Source organism: Triturus cristatus, chromosome 12 (genome assembly GCF_964204655.1).
Source record: "Triturus cristatus chromosome 12, aTriCri1.1, whole genome shotgun sequence".
NCBI lineage: Eukaryota > Metazoa > Chordata > Amphibia > Caudata > Salamandridae > Triturus > Triturus cristatus.
The window spans coordinates 743,029,383-743,046,070 of record NC_140595.1 but is presented as its reverse complement, the minus strand read 5'-3'; the positions used below and the strand labels follow the sequence as shown (position 1 = coordinate 743,046,070).

The 16,688-nt window shown below is 48.8% G+C and overlaps 1 protein-coding gene across 5 annotated transcripts in view; it reads left to right on the top strand.

Moving 5' to 3' along the window:
• LOC146782652 (retinal guanylyl cyclase 2-like) overlaps positions 1-16,688 on the top strand; it is a 465,010-nt gene that overhangs the window by 225,771 nt on the left and 222,551 nt on the right. The window lies entirely within an intron of this gene.

The window sequence follows — 16,688 nt, the reverse complement described above, 5'->3', positions numbered from 1 at the left end:
CGGCCTCGAACATCCCGCACGAGCCATTATTAACGAAGACGACTGGATTCCCTTCAACGAAACCGAAACCAATCGTCGCACCAGTTCCACCGAAACCAAAAGTGAAACTGGCTGTAATCGGCTCGAAGGCCTCGAAGCCCTCCACTCCTTCGACGCCAGCAAAGGCCGTCGGCCCCGAACGCAGTAAAAGGGATTTCGGCGCCGAACTCACTGCAGCGGATATCGGTACCGACCCGAAGAAAAAGGCCCTCGGTCCCCCCAAAGCGCCTCGGCCTCTGGCACCGAAGCCGTCGGCCCTGACCACCAAAGTCAAAATGGCCGCTCCATCTGCGTCCACGTCGAAGACAGCGGCACACGCAAAGTCGTCGACTCCAACGACCGTCGATACCTGTCTTCGGATCGATGACCCCATGGCTACAAAGCAGTCGACGCCTACCTCCACGGTGCCGACCGGCTCCAAAGAGCCTTCTGCGTTCTCAGTGCAACAAGTCGCGGCCTCGTTGCAACGCATCAGGGAACGGGCAGCCCTCCGATCCACGTCGGGCCCCGACACGCACAAGGCTCTGAAACTGGTAAACTGATGCTCCGCAAGCGGAAGATCACACCAGAGAGGGGATTGGACTCCTACAGAATACCTCTCAAACACAAACTGCCAGCGGGGTCGGAACCAGTTCTGTATGAATGCTTACAAACCTCCTATCAGGATCCCCAGTCCATTTCTCCTACACCTTCGGAGACGGACGCAGTAGAAGACTACATGGGAGATTATACCACCTACCCTGGGGATGTCGATCCTGATGAGCATCTGCAGGACCCAGATCAGGCATGGGATGACCCTACAGACCAGGGTACCGCGCCAGATACCCAGGACACGCAGCTTTACAGCGCCAAAACATCTCCCACAGAGGACACTGCTGCCTTCAATGCCCTCATAGAACGGGCTGCCGCCAATCATGGAGTAGAACTCCATTCTGACGCTGTTGAAGAAGACTTCTTAGTGGACACTTTCGCCTCTTCCGAAAGAACTGTCAAAACTCTGCCCATGTTAAAAGGAGTTCTCAAACCTGCAAAGGACATTATCAAAGAAACAACCAGGGCACGGGTGCTAAACCCCAGGATTGAAAAAAAATACAAGCCTGCACCCGGAGACCCTATGTACATTAGAGGTCAGTTACCTCTGGACTCCATGGTGGTTGCTAACGCTCGCAAACGAGCCCATTCGCAGACAACAGGTGATGCTCCTCCCCCAGACAAGGAGTCCAAAGTGCTGGAGCCATCGGGCAAAAGAATTGCAGCGCAAGCAGCAAACATCTGGCGCATTGCCAACACACAGGCACTCCTGGCCCGTTATGATCGTTCACACTACGACACGCTAGAATCACTACTCCAGCATTTGCCAGACGAATACAAAGAGGCAGCGGAGCTCCTCATCAGAGAGGGACAACTCCTTACCAATGCATCCATCAAGTGCGCCCTGGATGCTGCCGACACAGCAGCAAGGGCAATCAACACCAGCGTCATGTTAAGACGACACGCATGGTTGAGAATCTCAGGATTCAAGCCGGAGATTCAAAACAACATCCTAAATCAGCCAGTCAACCCCGACTACTTATTCGGCCCTGAAGTTGACGCTACCCTCGAAAAAATTAAAAAAGACACTGACACTGCGAAATCAATGGGGGCTCTGCAGACGCAGCAATTTCGTAGTGGCTCCTTTCGTCGCCCCGGGAATAGAGGAGCAGCTAGAGGCCAGGGGTCACAGCAGCAATACACTAAAGGGGGCACACAGAGTACCTACGATAAAACCAACACAGGTGGATATCGTGGCTCCAGCACCAAGGGCAGAGGACGTGGTTACGGCAACACCAGGTCCTCCCCCAAAAACAAACAGTGACGCCCTCTCCCTTCCCCCCGACCACATAACACCTGTCGGGGGGAGACTCCAGCGGTTCCTGTCCACGTGGAAAAACATCACCACAGACAGGTGGGTCAGGGACATTATCCAGCACGGTTACTGTCTCGAATTAACCTCCACTCCACCCAACATACCGCCAAAGCACCGTCCTATGTCCGTAGAGCACTTAGCATTATTGCAGCAGGAAGTGCTAAGTATGCTGCAAAAAGGTGCAATAGAGGTCGTGCCCATCAACCAGCAGGGGACAGGGGTGTACTCTCTGTACTTCTTAATCCCAAAAAAGGACGGGTCACTCAGACCTATACTAGACCTGAGACCCCTCAACCACTACATTCTCTCAGAGCATTTCCATATGCTCACCCTACAGCAGGTTCTCCCGCTGCTCAGTCAGGGAGACTTCCTAGCCACACTGGACCTCAAAGATGCGTACTTCCACATACCCATACACCCATCACACAGGAAATATCTCAGGTTCACTATTCAGGCACAGCACTATCAATTCAAAGTTCTCCCCTTCGGAGTGACAACAGCACCCAGGGTTTTCACCAAGTGCCTAGCTACGGTGGCTGCACATCTACGGAGACAACACATTCACGTCTACCCTCACCTGGACGACTGGCTTGTTCAGGCAAAGTCAGCCCAGCAATGTGCCAGCCACATGTCCCTCACCATTCACCTTCTTCACAGTCTGGGATTCTCACTAAATTACCCAAAATCACATCTCCAACCCGCACACGTACGTCAGTACCTGGGCGCGACGATAAACACTCTGGCGGCCACAGCTCAGCCAAATTTAGTGAGGATCAACAGCATGCAACTGCTGATCGCAAAGTTCAAACCTCAACACTCCCTTTCTGCGCGAGTGTTCATGCAGTTGATAGGCATGATGGCCTCCTGCATTTTCATAGTCCCGCACGCGAGACTACATATGCGCCCGCTTCAGGAGTGCTTGGCATGTCAATGGAATCAGGCTCACGGGCAATTAAAAGACCTAGTGTTGGTGAGCGGTCGGGCATACAACTCTCTGCATTGGTGGAATCCACAAAACCTTTGCAAGGGCCGACCGTTCCAAGAGCCTGTTCCACAAATAATACTGACAGTGCACGCCTCCCTCCAGGGATGGGGAGCTCATGTACTCACTTACACAGTGCAGGGACTATGGACGACACAGCAAAAGAAGATGCACATCAACGTTCTGGAACTGATGGCAATCTTCCTAGCCATGAAGGCATTCAAAGTACACTTGTGCAACAAAGTCGTGTTGATCCGGACGGACAACATGACGGCCATGTAATACATACAGAAGCAGGGAGGAACACACTCTCCACAGTTGCCTCATCTGGCTCAGAGCATGTGGAAGTGGGCCATTCAGAGGAACATATTCCTCATGGCGGAACACCTCCCCGGCAAGGACAACCAGATGGCGGATCTGCTCAGCAGACACAGCCACCAGATGCACGAGTGGGAGCTACATCCGTCAGTACTCCAACCGTACTTCCAACAATGGGGTCATCCGGAGATAGACCTATTCGCCACAAACGAAAATGCCAAAGCTTTGCCGCCAGGTTCCCACATCCGCAGTCACAGGGCAATGCGATATGGATGAACTGGTCCGGCAGATTTGCGTACGCTTTTCCCCCAGCGCCATTAGTACCGCTAGTGGCACGCAAACTGCGGCAACACTCACTGACACTCATCCTAGTTGCTCCCACATGGGCACGCCAACCATGGTACACCACCTTTCTAGAACTTTCCGTGGTGCCGCATCAAAGGCTGCGGATCAAACCCGCACTTTTAACGCAGAACCATGGCGAGATTCAGCACCCAGATCCGCAGCAGCTGAACCTGGCAATCTGGCTCCTGAAGTCTTAGGGTTTGGCTACCTAAACCTGCCACCTGACTGTATGGAGATCATCAAGGAGGCAGGCGACCCACTACCAGAGCTTGCTATGCGGCTAAATGGAAGAGGTTTGTCATTTACTGCAACAACAATGACATTAACCCGCTAGACACCTCCATTCAAAACATAATCTGTTACCTCTTACACCTATACCGATGCAATCTGGCATACACCTCAATACGTATCCATTTAACCGCAATAGCAGCCTATCTCCAAAACAGGCAGCACCTCTCTTTATTCAGGGTGCCTGCCATCAAAGCCTTCTTGGAGGGACTTAAACGAGTAATTCCCCCACGACACCCACCAGCACCAGTGTGGAACCTCAACTTGGTCCTCACCAGACTGATGGGTCCACCCTTCGAACCTCTCCACTCATTTGAGATTCAATTCCTCACCTGGAAAGTAGCTTTCCTAGTGGCAATCACTTCGTTAAGAAGAGTTGGTGAACTCCAGGCACTAACCATTCAAGAGCCATTCATACAGGTTCACGCAAACAGGGTCGTACTACGTACCAACCCCAAATTCATGCCTAAGTAATATCGCAGTTCCACATGAATCAAACTATTGAACTGCCTGTTTTCTTTCAAAATCCACAAAATGTCGCTGAGAGAATGCTACACTACACGAGATGTAAAGAGGGCCCTCATGTACTATATAGACAGAACTAAGGACTTTAGGAAGACAAAACAACTTTTCGTTGCCTTTTCTCCACAACACAAGGGCAACGCCATTTCCAAAGCAGGTATAGCCAGATGGATCGTTAAATGTATTCAAATTTGCTATCAAAAAGCTAAACGCACATTAACGATTCCCCTACGAGCCCACTCCACACGAAAGTTAGGGGCCTCCATGGCTTTCCTGGGGAACATTCCTTTACAGGAAATATGTAGAGCAGCCACATGGTCCACTGTACATACATTTACCAAACACTACTGTGTAGATGTACACTCAAAACAGCAGGCAGCTGTAGGACAGGCTGTTCTCAAAACTCTTTTTCAGACTGCTGCAGCTGGCACTGGTAGCCGCCGCTAATAGGAGGTACTGCTATGTATTCTATGCACAGATATGAATTCAGCAGCCCACATGCCTCGAACTGAATATGCTACTTACCAGTATGCATCTGTTCTTGGCATGTAGGGCTGCTGACATTCATATCGCCCACCCTCCTCCCCGGCGCCTGTAGCAGCTGCAGCTCTCAGAATTACTGTATAGCATGGTCATCACTTACTGTATCTACTCCATCACTGCCACAATGGCGAAAAACAATCTAAGGATGGAGAGGATGCCCATGCGCACTGTGGTCCAGGGGAGGAGTCACCTATCTCGTGATACTTCGAAGACTCTTCCAGGACAACAACGTGCAAACATCCGGACCCAACACTAGGCGGCGATCTATGCACAGATATGAATGTCAGCAGCCCTACATGCCAAGAACAGATGCATACTGGTAAGTAGCATATTCAATACTTTATTTGGTAAAATGTATTATAAAGTACACGTTCAGTCATTTATTGCTACTGGGCAAAGGGCAAATAGCTTGTTATTAATACAGTGCATCGCAAGTGACTTTGGAAAACAATACTTTTTTTCTCATGGATGCAATTTTAGAACTATTATCATAAGAAAGCAACTGCCACTGTACTCCCCAAAGCTTTGTTACTGTTTAATGTCCTGTGCTCTAAATATTATTATATACTTTTATTGATATCTACTGCACGTGAGGAAATAGCATGGCATAAAACCAGAGTATAATATGTTAGAGGGAGAGGAGGGGAACATGCCCCCATTTGAGGCTTCTCCTATTCCATTCTGCAAATCTGTATATATATATATGTATATATATTTACTGAAAAAACCATATGTTTTAGGGAAAGTTATAGTTAGTTGGACATTTCACTCGTACAAAACCATAGAAAATCTCCTGTTATAGTTAGTTCAGCTAACTATAACTCATGCCCCTGCAATGCACTGCTGATGACGTCACATATTACATCACTCATGACGTGGTCAGTGACATCCCTGATGGCATCTCAAATGACATCACTGATGACATCATCCATGTGATAAATGTATGCATCTTCTCACACCCTAATATAACCTTTGATACACCCACTCTACATTACAGACTGCCATTCTCAAAACCATAGACACTCCAACACCAATAACTACATACCCACTCACTGATTCTTAGGTTTACACACACATCCACTCACTCACCCGTACAGTCACTCATACTTATGGTCACTCAGTACAGGACTATCATATGCACTCATACATCTATATAGAAACTCACACACCACCACTCATCCACAGAGGTACTCACACACCATCAGTCATGCAAATGATTAATCACACTGCCATGTACTCACCTATACAGTTATACACACACCAGCTCACTTACTCATACAAATACTAGCACATACTTACGCTCTTATACAATCACTGATACAAACACAGGCTCGTCCATACAGCCACTCTCACAATCACACACTCTCACTTATAGCCATTTTTATACTCATATACAACTGAGATATACATTCACTCACTAACACACCCATACACACACTCACCCAGCCACACAGTCCATCACAGATGCACTCTTGAAACCATGCACGCAGTGAATCACCCACTCACACATCTATGTCTAGAGTCACACCCCCCCCACCCACACAAACACTCAGGCACCATACAGATACTCAGACAACCAATCAATAACCCATATAGATACTCATGTAGCCATTCGCAAACCCATGCAGCCGCTTACACACCAACAGACAGACGGATACAGACATTCACACAGTTTACTCACTAACCCATGCATTCAGTAAGTTTAATCACTCACTTATAGAGTCGGTCATGCACCTACTAAATCATTCACTCAGACACTTATACACCCACTTATTCTTCAATACGCCTTTCCCTATATATAGTAAACATATTTAAACTTTACAGAAACACACAGTCACTGGATGATGTCATCAGTGTTGTCATCAGTGATGTCATTTGAGATATCATCAGTGATGTCACTGACCATGTCATGAATGTTGTAATATGTGACGTCATCAGCAGTGCATTGCGGGGGCGCGAGTTATAGTTAGCTGAACTAACTATAACGCCGTAATTTCTATGGTTTTGTATGAGTGAAATGTCCAACTAACTATAACGTTCCTGAAACCTATGTTTTTTTCAGTTAATAACTGTAATATGTGACGTCATCAGCAGTGCATTGCAGGGCACCAGTTATAGTTAGCTGAATTAACTATAACGCTGGAATTTCTATGGCTTTGTACGAGTGAAATGTCCAACTAACTATAACGTTCCTAAAACCTATGTTTTTTTCAGTTAATAACTGTAATATGTGACGTCATCAGCAGTGCATTGCAGGGCACCAGTTATAGTTAGCTGAATTAACTATAGCGCTGGAATTTCTATGGCTTTGTACGAGTGAAATGTCCAACTAACTATAACGTTCCTGAAACCTATGTTTTTTTTCAGTTAATTTCTATGGTTTTTTAAATGCTAATTTCTAACTATAATGTGCCTGAAACCTATGTTTTTTTCAGTGAATTTCTATGGTTTTTTAAATGCTAATTTCTAACTATAACCTGCCTGAAATCTGTGGTTTTTCCAGTGAATTTCAAAGGTTTTTAAAATGAAAATTTGTAAGTCTAATGTACCTCAATCCTATGTTTTTTTTCTTTTATATATATATATATATATATATATATACATATATATATATATATATATATATATATATATATATATATATATATATATATGTGTGTATATATTTCACAAACTCTCTCCTGGCGGGAAAGACACACATATATATAATTTAAAAAATTGTGAATAATTTTCAGTAAGGAAAACTATATTCATTCTTTTCTTTTTTTTAAATATTATACAGAAGTCGCGCACCCTACACGATGGCTGCGTGCATTCCGGTAGCCATTTTGAAAAGTCACGCTAGGGTCGCGACTAAGGCGTAATTTGTAAAGTATGAAATATATTTAAATTAATTATAAATAAAAGTTTTCCTTTAAGTGTTTGTCTAAATTTATTAATAGAAGTATTTTTAAAGTATTATTTTCAATATAATTTCGACTAAAAATTATTAGATTATTATTGGAATCGGAGGTTAGGAGGGATGGTCATTTTGCTCAATCTGTTTTGCAAGATTTTTTGGTCTAGTCAGGTGGACACCCTCCTCCGGGTGATGTACGGCTTGAGGATTCTATTCAAAAGGTGAGGAATCAACAGGCAGAAGTATCCATCAGAAGAGCAAGTTACTTACCTTCGGTAACGCTTTTTCTGGTGGATACAGTATCTGCCTGTGAATTCCTCACTGTCCCACCCGCCTCCCTGTTGTCCACCTGTTTCCACCAAAAAGATGCTGTTACTGTTTGGCATGAATGTTTTTAATATGTCTTAATCATGCTTATGTTTTAATAGTGAGAAATGCTTGATCTGTTGCTATTTTTTTATGCCTTTATTGGTTATGCATTTGTATATATATATATATATATATATAGATATATTTAGTATACTATGTATACATGTGAAAATGTGTCGGTCCACCTGTTTACCTCAGTGGCACGGAAAAAATGGGTGGAACTGACGTCAGCACGCCAACGAGGTCCTCTTATGGCTCCTATGACGTTATAGGGTGTCGCGAGCGGAGCCGTGCTATTATGACATAGTCGTCGACGTGGGAGAGCTAGGAAAGAATTTCTGCGGAATGCTGGCGCAGGGGATATTCACCTAAGTGTTCAGGCTAGGTCTTTAGGAGCAACTGTTTATGTTACCACTCCAAAAACCGAAACCAGTGATCCTACAAGCACCATTACCCACAGAAAAGGTAACGAGGGCACTGAATAACACAGGATCTTCTCTTTGTATCTGGCAGGAACAACAAGGTTAAAATGCCCTAGTTCCAAAATGTAGAATTAGTGCTACAACGGTCTTCAAGAGGACCTGCGATGGATGCCACTTCTGCCTTCCGTACACTGGAGGTGGCACATGGGTCACACGGTACGATCATACTGCGGTGGGACGCACACTCGTTGACCTCTCATGGCACTGCTCCACACTTCAGGGACAACGCTTTCCATTAGCTGTGTTTTCTGATGACATGTTCAACAGCAGAACCCCTTTAGATCTAAACAGACTCCTTCCTCCTAATTTATCAAAAAAACTCACTGAAGAACAGGGGCCAGCTTCGATTGGTAAAGAGCCGTTACAACAAATATTTTTACTTCGCGATACCATTACAATGCATGCATTACCACGCATGCGTTGTACATCGCAAAGTCATTACTACGCATTTTTTTAGAACGCATGGTCAGTTACCACGCATGCCTTTACAACAAATTTTGTTGTAAAGGTATGTATGGTAAATGACCGTGAGTTCTAAAATAATGTAGACGATCCACGTTGTTGTAAGGAAACAGAGGCTGTTCAGTTTCCTCACAACGACGTTCACCGTCCCTCAGACACGACATGAAGCAGAAACCATGAGGAGAGAGGAACCACGAGGAGTGAGAGGTTAGGGGGATTGGGCATGGGGTGGTGGTTACTTTTCTAGGGTTTAGGGTAGTGCAGTGGTGTTTGAGTAGTGTAGGGGTCGTGCTGAGTGTAGTGTTTTAGGGTTTAGGGTAGTGCAGTGATGTTTGTGTAGTGTAAGGGGTCGTGCTTGGGGTAGATTTAGGGTTTAGGGTAGTGCAGTGGTGTTTGTGTAGTGTAGGAGGTCGTGCTGGGGGTAGTGTTTTGGGGTTTTGAGCAGTGCAGTGGTGTTTGAGTAGTGTAGGGGGTCGTGCTGAGCGTAGTGTTTTAGGGATTAGGGTAGTGCAGTGGTGTTTGTGTAGTCTAGGGGGTCGTGCCGGGGGTAGTGTTTTAGGGTTTAGGGTAGTGCAGTGATGTTTGTGTAGTGTAAGGGGTCGTGCTTGGGGGTAGATTTAGGGTTTAGGGTAGTGCAGTGGTGTTTGTGTAGTGTAGGAGGTCGGGCTGGGGGTAGTGTTTTAGGGTTTAGGGCAGTGCAGTGGTGTTTGTGTAGTGTAGGGGGTTGTGCTGGGGGTAGTGATTTAGGGTTTAGGGTAGTGCAGTGGTGTTTGGGTAGTGTAGGGGTCGTGCTGGGGGTGATGTTCTAGGGTTTAGGGAGGTGCGGTGGTATTCAGGTAGTGTAGGGGATCGTGCTGGGGCTGGTGTTTCAGGGTTTAGGGCAGTGCAGTGGTGTTCGGGCAGTGCAGGTGGTCGTGCTGGGGCTGGTGTTTTAGGGTTTAGGGCAGTGCAGTGGTGCTCGGGCAGTGTAGGGGGTCGTGCTGGGGGTGGTGTTTTAGCGCTTAGTGCAGTGCAGTGGTGTTCGGGCAGTGTAGGGGGTCATGCTGGGGGTGGTGTTTCAGGGTTTAGGGCAGTGCAGTGGTGTTCGGGCAGTGTAGGTGGTCGTGCTGGGGGTGGTGTTTCTGGGTTTAGGGCAGAGCAGTGGTGTTCGGGCAGTTTAGGGGTCGTGTTGGGGCTGGTGTTTTAGGATTTAGGGCGGAGCAGTGGTGTTCGGCCAGTGTAGGGGATCATGCTGAGGGTGGAGTTTCAGGGTTTAGGACAGTGCAGTGGTGTTCGGGCAGTGTAGGGGTCGTGCTGGGGCTGGTGTTTCAGGGTTTAGGGCAGTGCAGTGGTGTTCGGGCAGTGTAGGGGGTCGTGCTAGGGCAGGTGTTTCAGGGTTTAGGGCAGTGCAGTGGTGTTCGGGCAGTATAGGGGGTCGTGCTAGGGCTGGTGTTTTTGGGTTTAGGGTAGAGCAGTGGTGTTCGGCCAGTGTAGGGGGTCGTGCTGGGGCTGGTGTTTTAGGGTTTAGGGCAGAGCAGTGGTGTCCAGGCAGTGTAGGGGGATGTGCGGGGTGGTGTTTTAGGGTTTAGGGCAGAGCAGTGGTGTTCGGGCAGTGTAGGGGGTCGTGCTGGGGGTGGTGTTTTAGGGTTTAGGGCAGAGCACTGGTATTCGGGCAGTGTAGAGGGTCATGCAGTGGGTGGTGTTTCAGGGTTTAGGGCAGTGCAGTGGTGTTCGGGCAGTGTAGGGGTCTTGGTGGGGGTGGTGTTTCAGGGTAGTGGTGTTCGGGCAGTGTTGGGGGTCTTGCTGGGGGTGGTGTTTCAGGGTTTAGGGCAGTGGTGTTTGGGCAGTGTAAGGGGTCTTGCTGGGGGTGGTGTTTCAGGGTTTAGGGCAGTGGTGTTTGGGCAGTGTATGGGGTCTTACTGGGGGTGGTTGTTCAGGGTTTAGGGAAGTGCAGTGGTGTTCGGGCAGTGTAGGGGGATTTGCAGTGGGGTGGAGTTTCAGGGTTTAGGGCAGTGCAGTGGTGTTTGGGCAGTGTAGGGGGTCATGCTGGGGTGGTGTTTCAGGGTTTTAGGGCAGTGCAGGGGTGTTCGGGCAGTGTAGGGGGTCGTGCTGGGGGTGGTGTTTCAGGGTTTTAGGGCAGTGCAGTGGTGTTCGTGCAGTGTGGTGGGTCATGCTGGGGCTCGTGTTTCAGGGTTTAGGGCAGTTCAGTGGTGTTTGGGCAGTGTAGGGGGTTGTGCTGGGGCTGGTGTTTCAGGGTTTAGGGCAGTGCAGTGGTGTTCTGGCAGTGTAGGGGGTTGTGCTGGGGCTGGTGTTTCAGGGTTTTGGGCCGAGCAGCGGTGTTTGGGAAATGTAGGGGGTCGTGCTGGGGGTGGTGTTTCAGGGTTTAGGGCAGTGCAGTGGTGTTGGGGCAGTGTAGGGGGTCTTTCTGGGGTGGTGTTTCAAGGTTTAGGGCAGTGGTGTTCGGACAGTGTTGGGGGTATTGCTGGGAGTGGTGTTTCAGGGTTTAGGGCAGTGGTGTTCGGGCAGTGTAAGGGGTCTTGCTGGCGGTGGTGTTTCAGGGTTTTTGGGCAGTGGTGTTCGGGCAGTGTATGGGGTCTTACTGGGGGTGGTGTTTCAGGGTTTAGGGCAGTGCAGTGGTTTTCGGGAAGTGCAGTGGTGTTCGGGCAGTGTAGGGGGTCGAGTGGTGTAGAGTTCCAGGGTTTAGGGCAGTGCAGTGGTGTTTGGGCAGTGTAGGGGGTCATGCTGGGGTGGTGTTTCAGGGTTTTAGGGCAGTGCAGGGGTGTTTGGGCAGTGTAGGGGGTCGTGCTGGGGGTGGTGTTTCAGGGTTTAAGGGCAGTGCAGTGGTGTTCGGGCAGTGTGGGGGGTCATGCTGGGGCTGGTGTTTCAGGGTTTAGGGCAGTGCAGTGGTGTTCGGGCAGTGTAGGGGGTCGTGCTGGGGCTGGTGTTTCAGGGTTTAGGGCAGTGCAGTGGTGTTCGGGCAGTGTAGGGGGTCTTGCTGGGGCTGGTGTTTCAGGGTTTGGGCAGTGCAGTGGTGTTCGGGCAGTGTAGGGGGTTGTGCTGGTGTTTCAGGGTTTAGGGCAGTGCAGTTGTGTTCAGGCAGTGTAGGGGGTCATGCTGGGGCTGGTGTTTTAGGGTTTAGGGCAGTGCAATGGTGTTCGGGTATAGTAGCGGGTCGTGCTGGGGGTGGTGTTTTAGGGTTTAGGGTAGTGCAGTGGTGTTCGTGTAGTGTAGGGGGTCGTGCTGGGGTGGTGTTTTAGGGTTTAGGGCAGTGCAGTGGTGTTCGGGCAGTATAGGGGGTCGTGCTGGGGGTGGTGTTTTAGGGTTTAGGGCAGTGCAGTGGTGATCGGGCAGTGTAGGGGGTCGTGCTTGTGGTGGTGTTTTAGGGTTTAGGGCAGTGCAGTGGTGTTCGGGCAGTGTAGGGCATCGTGCTGGGGGTGGTGTTTCAGGGTTTAGGTCTGTGTAGTGGTGTTCGGGCAGTGTAGGGGCTCGTGCAGGGGGTGGTGTTTCAGGGTTTAGGGCAGTGCAGTGGTGTTCGGGCAGTGTAGGGGGTCTTGCAGGGGGTGGTGTTTCAGGGTTTAGGGCAGTGATGTTCGGGTAGTGTAGGGGGACTTGCAGGGGGTGGTGTTTCAGGGTTTAGGGCAGTGGTGTTCGGGCAGTGTAGGGGGTCTTGCTGGGGTGGTGTTTCAGGGTTTAGGGCAGTGGTGTTCGAGCAGTGTAGGGGTTCTTGCTGGGGGTGGTGTTTCAGGGATTAGGGCAGTGCAGTGGTGTTCGGGCAGTGCAGGGGTTCATGCTGGCGCTGGTGTTTCAGGGTTTAGGGCAGTGCAGTGGTGCACGGGCAGTGTAGGGGGTCGTTCTTGGGCTGGTATTTCAAGGTTTAGGGCAGTGCAGGGGTATTTGGGTAGTGTAGGGGGCCATGCTGGGGGTGGTGTTTTCAGGTTTAGGGCAGTGCGGTGGTGTTCGGGTAGTGTAGGGGGTCGTGCTGTGGGTGGAGTTTCAGGGTTTAGGGCAGTGCAGTTGTGTTCGGGCAGTGTAGGGGGTCGTGCTGGGGCTGGTGTTTCAGGGCTTAGGGTAGTGCAGTGGTTCTCGGGCAGTGTAGGGGGTCTTGCTGGTGGTGGTGTTTCAGGGTTTAGGGCAGAGCAGTGGTGTTCGGGCAGTGTAGGGGGTCGTGCTGGGGCTAGTGTTTCAGGATTTAGGGCAGTGCAGTGGTGTTCGGGCAGTGTAGGGGTCGTGCTGGTGGTGGTGTTTCAGGGTTTAGGGCAGTGCAGTGGTGTTCGGGCAGTGTATGGTGTCGTGCTGGGGCTGGTGTTTCAGGGTTTAGGGCAGTGCAGTGGTGTTCAGACAGTGTAGGGGGGTCATGCTGGCTGGTGTTTCAGGGTTTAGGACAGTGCAGTGGTGTTCGGGCAGTGTAGGGGGTCATGCTGGGGATGGTATTTCAGGGTTTAGGGCAGTGCAGTGGTGTTTGGGAAGTGTAGTGGGGTCTTGCTGGAGGTGATGTTTCAGGGGTTAGAGCAGTGCAGTAGTGTTCGGGCAGTGTAGGGGGTCTTGCTGGGGTAGTGTTTCAGGGTTTAGGGCAGTGCAGTGGTGTATGGGCAGTGTAGGGGGTCGTGCTGGGGGTGGTGTTTCAGGATTTAGGGGAGTGCAGTGGTGTTTGGGCAGTGTAGGGGGTCGTGCTGGGGGTGGTGTTTCAGGGTTTAGGGCAGTGCAGTGGTGTTCGGGCAGTGTAGGGGGTCAGTCTGGGGGTAGTGTTTCAGGGTTTAGGGCAGTGCAGTGGTGTTCGGGCAGTGTAGGGGGTCATGCTGAGGGTAGTGTTTCAGGGTTTAGGGCACTTCAGTGGTGTTCAGGCAGTGTAGGGGGTCGTGCTGGGGTAGTGTTTCAGGGTTTAGGGCAGTGCAGTGATAATCGTAAAGTGTAGGGGCTCGTGCTGGGATAGTGTTTTAGGGTTAAGGGCAGTGCAGTTGTGTTTGTGTAGTGGCAGCGCATGTGTTGCATCGCTAGGCGAGACCTAAAAAAGCATTGCAGCAAGATGGCTGCGAACACTTCCTGAATTGAAGTGTTGGCAGCCAATTAGAGCCAAGCTTGTGCTTGTGTAGTTGGGTCCCGCCCAGATATATAAAGAATTTTTCATTTAATATCTCGAAAACTACTGAAAGGATTTACACCATTTAAAAAAAAGGTCGCTTTATGAACCAAGCACTACCTTTTTGCCGAATTTGGTGTAATTCTGTTCAGCAGTTTTATCTGTAACCGTGTCTAAAGTTTCCTATGGGAAATTGATTTTTTAACCTCTATTTTTTGAATTTCTCAGGAATTACTCAACGGATTTACACCATTTAAAAAAAAGGTCTCTTTCTGAACCAAGGGCTACCTTTTTGCCAAATTTGGTGTAATTCCGTTCAGCAGTTCGGGCTGTAGTCGTGTCTAAAGTTTCCTATGTGAAATAGCATGGAGAAAACGCGTTTTGGGACCCCCTTTTTTCTCGGCCCCCGCTTGGCGAATCACCCCGAATCTTTCAGGATAGGAGCTGACCGGGGCGGGACCAACGTTTTGAAAATTTTGCGAAGATTCGTCAACCGGCGCCAAAGTTATTGGGAAAAGAAAATACGCTTTCTGAATAGAAACATGATCCTAACTATAACTACCTACTGGCGCCCGCCAGTAGGTAATATATATATATAGATATTACCTACTGGCGGTCGCCAGTAGGTAGTTATAGTTAGGACCACGTTTCCATAGGAAATCCGCAACATTCTATTTTGAATAACTTTGGCGCCGGTCGACGAATCCTCGCGAATTTTTCAAAATAGGTGGGGCGCTACGCTCCGCTCCTACCCTGAAAGTCTCGGGGGGATTCGTCAAGCGGGGGCTGAGATAAAAGGGGGGTCCCAAAACGCGTTTTTCCCATGCATTTTTCCATAGGACCTTTAGACAGGGCTACAGCCCGAACGGCTGAACAGAATTTAATGAAATTTGGCAGAGAGGTAGTCCCCAGGTCAAGGAAGTGCCTTTTGTAGGTTTGGTGTAAATCTGTTCAGTAGATTCTGAGAAAACAGCCTTTAAATCAATATATATATCTGAGCCAGCTTACGGTGCGCTTACGGTACGCTTACCGTACGCGTACGGTGGCGTGCGCGAGCGCGATTCTGATTGGCTCTTAGATCTTAGTAAACATTCGAATCGGCCGAAACCAGGAAGCGGCAGCCGCCATTTTCTCTCTCGCACTGAGAGTGTTGATTAAAACACAAAGGACAAAAACATGTAAAGGGGCTGTTTGGGCAGCTCCAAAACACCTAGCCATGTTGAGGGAGTCCCCAAAGATCCCCCAAGGCCAAAAACGGAATATATTTTTTTTCGCTAATTTTGCCGAGTACGCGTACGGTAAAAAAATATTTAAAAAAAACAATTATCCACACTTTACCCACCCCGTGTGCCCAAAGGGCACCATTTGTGCATGGCCTATGACACGTACGAAACAGTAAAATATTACCTTTCAAAACGAAGTGCATCATATGTCCTCCATGTGTCCTCCAAGCGCATCGTGCGTACATGGCCCATCTAGCGTAACGCGGGCACGCGGTGCGCATAGCGCACCGCGTGCCCACCGTGCGTGCACGGAGATGTCACCAGTGATGTCATGAGTGATGTCACTGACCATGTCATGAGTGATGTAATATGTGACGTCATCAGCAGTGCATTGCGGGCGCGCGAGTTATAGTTAGCTGAACTAACTATAACGGGGGAATTTCAATGGTTTTGTACGAGTGAAAAGTCCAGCTAACTATAACGCCCCTGAAACCTATGTTTTTTCAGTGAATTTTTAAGGTTTTTTAAATGCTAATTCCTAACTATAACGTGCCTGAAACCTATGGTTTTTTCAGTGAATTTCAGAGGTTTTTTAAATGCTAATTTCTAACTATGCCTACAGAGATAGGACATGTGAAGAAAGAAGAAAAAACGCACAGAAAGAAAAAAAAGAAATGCAGAAAGAAGCAACAGAAGTCCTCAAAGACGAAGAAAAGGGCAGGAAGAAGGATAATGTTTAGAAAGAACAAACAGAAGAGCAGAAAGAAGCCTTGTTGCAAAATCATCCTGTACCCTCAACTTTTTCAGACGGATACTGGTGGTAACTGAGTCTGACTAACCAGTCCTAGAGCCAGTGCTATGTTAAAAGACACTCAGAATACAGTGAAAACACCTACATACACTAGGGAACACTATGCATTGGGGTCCCTCTGTGATTAGCATGACCTCCTCTGTAAGCCCCTAGTATATAATAGGGCAGGGGATTAAAACTACCTCTTAAAACGCGCCACAGGGCGTGTTTGCACACATCACCTCAGGCCCCGTCCCCTCCCTTCCCCACTGTGTAAACACGCCCTGTGGCCGTTTTTAGTTGGGAGATTAAGTTCATTTGAATCCTTAGGGTCCCTAGGGTCCAACTAGCCCACTAGGTACCTCCAGTAAGCGCCACAGAGCTGCGTTGCAGAGAGATGTAAAAAGGGGCACGGCCTAGACCACCTCTCTGCAACGCAGCGCAGTGGCGCTTACTGGAAGCAC